Source organism: Hyperolius riggenbachi, chromosome 1 (genome assembly GCF_040937935.1).
Source record: "Hyperolius riggenbachi isolate aHypRig1 chromosome 1, aHypRig1.pri, whole genome shotgun sequence".
Classification (NCBI taxonomy): Eukaryota; Metazoa; Chordata; class Amphibia; order Anura; family Hyperoliidae; genus Hyperolius; species Hyperolius riggenbachi.
This window is the reverse complement of record NC_090646.1, coordinates 166,755,409-166,762,792: the sequence shown is the minus strand read 5'-3', so window position 1 is coordinate 166,762,792 and position 7,384 is coordinate 166,755,409. Positions and strand designations below refer to the sequence as shown.

At 42.3% G+C, this 7,384-nt stretch overlaps 1 non-coding gene across 1 annotated transcript; it reads left to right on the top strand.

Annotated features, from left to right (window-relative positions):
• Positions 1–5,002: 5,002 nt before the first annotated feature.
• Positions 5,003–5,076, top strand: TRNAN-GUU (transfer RNA asparagine (anticodon GUU)). Its single transcript has one exon. It is a non-coding gene; the product is annotated as a tRNA-Asn (tRNA).
• The last annotated feature ends 2,308 nt before the right edge of the window (positions 5,077–7,384 follow it).

The following is a 7,384-nucleotide window of genomic DNA, read 5'->3' as shown; positions in this document are numbered from 1 at the left end:
TTCCCCAGTGTCGGCAGCTCCATTCAGTGCAATGCAATTAAATGCAAGGAACCCAGGAGGATATAATTACAAACATAATGCCGGTAGGTGTGAGGATACAATTAATTATTTGTGGGTATGCTTAAAGGCATACCCACAGGCACTGCTCGGAGTCCCTTTAAAGCCTGTTGGATTCCTTTGAGTCTATTTTTATTGGATTGGTTTTAACCACTTCAGCCCGAGAGCAATTTTCACATATAGGCGCTGATCCCATTCATTTGCCAATAACTTTATTACTTCTTATCACAACTAAATGATCTATATCTTTTTTTCAGGACAAATTCGGCTTTTAGTGTGTGTTCATTTTGTTTAGTAATCACCTTATTTTCTATGCATTTTAAAGGGAAAATAAGGGAAAAAGATGAAAAAAACAATCTATTTCTCCATTTACATCCATTATAGCTTTAAATTAAACAGTGCTGACTATAAGTTAAACCCACTAATTTTATTTGCTCATCCATCCTGGTTATTGCAACATTTAGATTATGTTCCTAGCACAATGTATGGAGAGAATATTGTATTTGGAAATAAAGGTGTCTTTTTTCTGTTTTGTGGTTTTTGCTTTCTCATTCTACACTGTCAATGACTACAAACCCTTATTTTGAAAAATAATAGTAATATACCCTTATGGCATACATATTTAAAAAGCCAGGTTCCTAAGGTAACAATATATGTTGTTTCTTTCATATTCTGTCACTTTGTTTTCATTTTACAAGTCTTTTATTTTGGTACAGAATATGCAAAAATGTAATTTCTTTTGATTCAGTTTGTGACAAAAAAAATACAGGAGACATGCGCCTTAACCCTAAAACTCTTTAAACTCTATTCTACTACTTATCACGGTTAAAAGGACACCACATATGTCTCTTGTAGTGTTGCTAAAACTTTCCCAAGTTTGATCATAATTCTGAAAATGACTTTTTATATTTGATTGAGTTTGTCCCTACCTATTTTTCATGTGACGTCGTACACAGGTTTTAGACACACCAAAATGGATTCCACAACTCGTCACGGTTAAAATGATACCACATGTGCCTCATATAAATATATTTGTCCAGTTGGGCTTAAGTGCTTAATCTAATATTTATAATTATTTAATTAATTCAATTAATAATGAAAATACACGAGGTTATTCTTTGTGCTTACTATACATATAACTTACGTAGATTTGTAAGTTATTTCTTTTTTAATTTTTATTTGTATATGCTTTCTTGTATTTTATACTGTATAACTCACAGTAAAACTAGATTTTAATAATTTATATGGTTCACAGTGACAAAACAATGCAACCTCTGTAAGATATGTATCTGCAGGCCAAATAAATCCCCCATAAGGGGCTCATATAGACAATATTTATGTATCAGAGATGGAAAATGTGATAATGGACAAATATTTTACTCCTCAATCCAAAATTGATTTAAATTAAATGCTAAGTGGAAACAGAACAATTCTGTAAAAGATGTGTCCATAGAAAATGTTGGTTGTTCCTCCTAAACCTTTTTTTCAGAGTGAACAGGTTCTCTTTTACTATATTGTTCTGTTAAATCAGCAAGCCTAGCATCATCTTAGTAAAACATTCTTTCTGCTACTGACTGCTACTGAAATACAATTATTCACCTACATTTATCTATTAGAATAATAGCACATTTCCTCATTTAGATGATATGGTAAAGATAACGCCTTTAATCCCATGAGTCATTTAAAACTTTAACCCCTTAATTCCCTCATTCACGTAGACTCTGCCCTCCAATATGATATGCTAGACAAGCTAGCAGGAAACATATGGAGGAATCAACTGATTTCTGCAATGGCTTTGCCTGGCTAGTTTTCAGAAGGATCACACAATGATCTCATATCTATGAGATGTGTCTGTCTGTTGGCCGACCAATGCTGGTGGGAATGATCGGTTGAGTATATTGTAGGAGGAGCTGGCAGCTGCCTACTTTCATGTTACTCCTGTTTCTACTGTATAGAGATGCATTTCAATTATAGGTAAAATTACATATAAAAAAGCTCGGGAATTTCAACTTTTCATGCAGCTAAAGAATGGAGATTTGCAGCATAAAAAGGGAGGCAGGACCAGTGACGTGTATGTTCTGACGAAGGAAGGCGTTACCTTCTGAAACGCGTAGGAAATTGGCTAACAACAGAGTGATGTCACTAGGGGCTTTCGAGTCCTGAAGCCAACACGGAACTGCATCCCGCTGATTGGAATCACTCCTGGCGGCAAGTCCAACCAGGTGGTCTACTAGCTGGTTGAAGCTTTTCCAGGCTGTATGAGAGAATACAGTGCATTATAAACAGTGTGCAGTGTGGACAAAATATTGGAGTCACGTGACCAGTGGTGCTCAGCAAGATTTTGGATATCCAAACTACCCAGATAATCCAAACTTTTTCCACTATCTGAACTTTGAATAGCAATTAGGATATTTTTTAAAATCCGAATTGACTATCTGGGCAAACTCGGATTTCCCATTTGAAATCCGAAATCCGGGCGGATAGTTAGTTCAAATATCCGAGCAGAAGCCAAAATCACCTTCAATGGCAAAAATCCTCTTCGAAGGCATCCAGGCAGAGAGAGAGAGAGGGAGAGAGAGAGAGAGAGAGAGAGAGAGAGAGAGAAAGAAAAGAGGGAGATAGAGAGACAGAGAGAGAGAGAGAGAGAGAGAGACAGAGAGACAGACAGAGAGAGACCTCTGAAAGGGTTTTTTGCCATTTTCAGGTCACTTCCGGTTTTCTTTCCGGATATCCGATTCCGGCCGTATACTGAGGTCGGATATCTGATTCAGATCCGGATTAGAACATTTTAAACTCGGATATCCAACCTGGATTGGATATCTGGGTATCTGGATCCGAATTAGAACCAGATAGTGAAAAGTGGTATCCGTGCAGCACTACACGTGACAACACTTGGGGCTTGATTCACTAACCAGTACTAACTCAGTTATGACGTGTTAAGGCTTTGCACGTTCAAGTTAGGGTGCTGCGTAGTTTGCACGGGCAAAGCTGTTACTGTTTGTGTGCTATACGGCACTGCGCGCTACACTCCGTTTGCATGCAAAACAGCCGCTTCACATGCAAAGTATGTTAATCACGCTACGTAGCTCTCGAAGTGGGCTGATTTTTCACGTGATGCGCACAAAACTTTAGGGTGCTGCATAGTTTGCACGGGCAAAGCTGTTACTGTTTGTGTGCTATACGGCACTGCGCGCTACATTCCGTTTGCATGCAAAACAGCCGCTTCACATACAAAGTATGTTAATCAAGCTACGTAGATCTCGAAGTGGGCTGATTTTTCACGTGATGCGCACAAAACTTTACGTGCGTAAACTCTTACGCGCATATTAGCGTGGGAAGAGGCAGTTTGGACGTGCTAAGGGGATTTTCACTGGCGTGATAACACCTAGCACGCTTTTGTGAATCAAGCCCATGGTGGTTACGTGAGTAATCTGAATGCGCAGGAAAGTGAAAACTGCTTAAGCTTAAGATTGTTTGGGAGAACGAGACTATAATTTGTATATGAATCAAAGGAAGATCTACAGGAGACATTGCAAAAGTAAGGAAATGCTTTGATTGCAATTAGTGGAACGGAAATCCGATACTCATCGCATGCAATCATTGTATGTATGGCAAGTCAAGTAGTCAGTTAGCACACCAGGCTTCTCTTGAGCAAAAAGATGAAGCGGATTTATTCTTTCAAAGCGTGTGTCAAAACACCATTGATGTGACAATTGTTTCGGGGCTATGCAGGGTCCCCTTCTTCAGACAGTGCAGACACTGCACTGTCTGAAGAGGGGGACCCTACAATTGTCACATCAATGGTGTTTTGACACACACTATAAAAGAATAGATCCGATTCATCTTTTTGCTCAAGAGAAGCCTGGTGTGCTAACAGACTACTTGACTTGTGATTACAATGGGTTTGCTTCACACCCCAGGTTATGCACCCACTTTATGCAGAAAGGAGTGCCATCCCTGGACTAGACAAATAACATTTATATTGCGCTTTTCTCCTTGCGGACTCAAGGCGCCAGAGCAGAGCAGCAGCCACTAGGGCGCCCTCTATTGGCAGTAGCAGTGTGAGGGAGACTTGCCAAAGGTCTCCTACTGAATTAGTGCTGGCTTACTGAACAGGCAGAGCCGAGATTCGAACCCTGGTCTCCTGTGTCAGAGGCAGAGCCCTTAACCATTACACCATCAGCCAGCTACACCATCAACCAGACTATATACTTCATTGTATATATGGGGTATCATTGGGGTGAGTGATTGAGGTCTGATTTCACAATTGCATTGAGGTGCTTTTAATATTGCTCTTATGGCTGCCATTTGGTAGTTTTAATGTAATGTTTGACATTTATTAAAGATAAAGCTATTTTGCTTTTTAGTGCATGAGTTTTATTATTGTTTTAAAATGACAGATATTCTATAGCTGTAATCTTTACTGTTATTGTTCTACGACCTAACCTAATTTTCAGGGGTGCTCGGATAGTACTTTTTAAAATCTGAATTGAGTCGGATCCGGATACCGAGATATCCGGATCTGGTGCGGATATCCGAATCTGGCCTTTTAGATATCCCCATGAACGTGGATATCCGGACACATTATCCGCGGATATCCGACCGCGGATATCCGACCTCCTCCCTCCACCCTCCTCCCTCCACCCTCCTCTCTCCACCCTCCACCCTCCTCCCTCCACCCTCCTCCCTCCACCCTCTTCCCTCCACCCTCTACCCTCCTCCCTCCACCCTCCTCCCTCCACACTCATCCCCCACCCTCCTCCCTCCACCCTCCACCCTTCTCCCTCCTCCCTCCACTCTCCTCCCTCCACCCTCCTCCCTCCACCCTCCTCCCTCCACCCTCTACCCTCCTCCCTCCACACTCATCCCCCACCCTCCTCCCTCCACCCCCTTCCCTCCTCCCTCCACCCTCCTCCCTCCTCACTTAGCAGCAACTGCGTGCACAGTCTTTGTGGCGCAATTGGTTAGCGCATTTGGCTGTTAACCAAAAGGTTGGTGGTTCAAGCCCACCCAAGGATGGTCTTGCCTTTTGTGTTCAACAGTTGTCTGAAGAGAACCCCAGATAGCCATTTAGCAGCAACTGCATGCACAGTCTCTGTGTCGCAATTGGTTAGCGCATTTGGCTGTTAACTGAAAGATTGGTGGTTCAAGCCCATCCAGGGACGGCCTTGCCTTTTGTGTTCAACAGTTGTCCGAAGAGAACCCCAGATAGCCATTTAGCAGCAACTGCGTGCACAGTCTCTGTGGTGCAATTGGTTAGTGCATTCGGCTGTTAATCAAAAGGTTTGTGGTTCAAGCCCACCCAGGGACGGCCTTGCCTTTTGTGTTCAACAGTTGTCTGAAGAGAATGGTTAACTGCCAAGTGCACTAACCAATTACGCCACAGAGACTGTGCACGCAGTTGCTGCTAAATGATTTTATGAGGATGTATGTGTGTCTTTTGGAGGGAGGAAGTAAGTCTGCTCCAAGAAGTTTAACGCCACTTTTTCCTACAACGAAGCATTCACTGTGTGGCAGCAGAGTGGTGCAGCGGAAGTGTGCTGGGCCCATAACCCAGAGGTCGATGGATTGAAGCCATCCTCTGCTAGGCATGATTTCATTTTTGCACCTCGCTTTGTCGCATGGGCAAAACGGTTTCCATTGCCCTGTAAGAGAAAGTGTAATAAGGGCCCTGCCGTAACATAGATATTACGGTAGCTAAGACTACTCCTGTGCCTTTCTTGTAGTTGAAGAGATGAGTGAACTGGCTGGCTTCAGCCTGTAATGTTGGTGGTATAGCGGTGAGCATAGCTGCCTTCCAAGCAGTTGACCTGTATTTGATTCCTGACCAATGTATGAGAGCTTGCTTTTGACATCCTACAAATCCCTGGAAGACAAGAACCATGAACAGTTAGGAGGAAGAGGGTATTTTATCTTTGTAATCGGTTTCGGATCCGGATATCTGCAATATCCACAGATATCCGGATTATGCGTCCAAATATCCGCAGTTAGCTATCTGAATTTAAAAAAAATCCCGAATCCGAATCAGATAGTGTAAAAAAAGTTTGGATATCCGGATGAGCATTCCTGCTAATCTTACCTTCACATAGAAGCTTTCCTCTACCGATGCTTAATCCTAAGGTTCCCCTGGTAGTGCCTAACCCAAAGACACCCCTGGTGGTGCCACTACCTAACCCTGAGACTCCCCAGGTGGCGCCTAACCCTAAGACCCCCTGATTGTTCCCAACCCTAAGACCCCACCTGGTGGTGCCCAACCCTAACCACCCACTACCTATCTACCCTCTACCTAACTACCTACACTAACCCCCCCCCCCCCTCCTAACAGTCACTATTGGACATTGGCACTAATTATCCCACTAACTTTGAGACGTTGGGCTTGATTCACTATAGCGTGCAAAGTGTTAGCACGCCAGTGAAAAGCCACTTTGCATGTGCTAACATGCTTTGCACGTGCTAACTAGGGTGCTAAGTAGTTAGCACGTGCAAACTACTTAGCACCCTAGTTAGCACGTGCAAAGCTTTGAGGCGGCGTGATAACTGAGTTATCACGCTTTTGTGAATCAAGCCCATTGACGCTAATTATTAATTAATAATATAGCAGAATTCTGCCATTCGCAATAACCACAAAATATCCTGCTGCATAGCCAGCAGTTAAAAATGTGACAGATGACAGGTTTTGGGCCAGTCCATCTTTTTAAGGGGGATTCTCAGGGCTTTCTTTGTTTTCAACAGCATTTCCTGAACAACAGTTTAACTGCCAAAATAGCAAGATACCAGCCGGCCTCCCTAATCACTTGCACACTATTATGTCAGTTAGATTTTGCAACTGTTGTTCAGGAAATGCTGTTTAAAACAAAGAAAGCCCTGAGAATCCCCCTTAAAAAGATGTACTGGCCCAAAAGCTGTCATCTGTCACATTTTTTAACTGCCTACTTTTTTTCGCGAAAGAACTCCTTTAATTATCCCATTATTATGTACTGCTATGATGTAGTAGAACTCTGGCACCTGTTCTAGCCACTAATTATCACGCTGCAGAGTTCCACTATAGTGTACTGTACTGGAACTCCAGCACCTGCTACAGCTGCTAAATAGCTGTACCCTTTTTAACTTGCACTGTTTTTAAATGATTCAACTTAAGCCATTGCAATTTGTTATGATCATAAATGTGCAGCCTTCAAAAATCGGCATTTACGGTAAATGGAGCAGACATAACCTCACATTAGTATTCAAAATGCATCACATTTATTATAACATATCGATTCACAAATTTCTTCTGGTTTTATACAACATGAAGTATAGCGTGTAGCTCCATATACAGAGTTCAAAG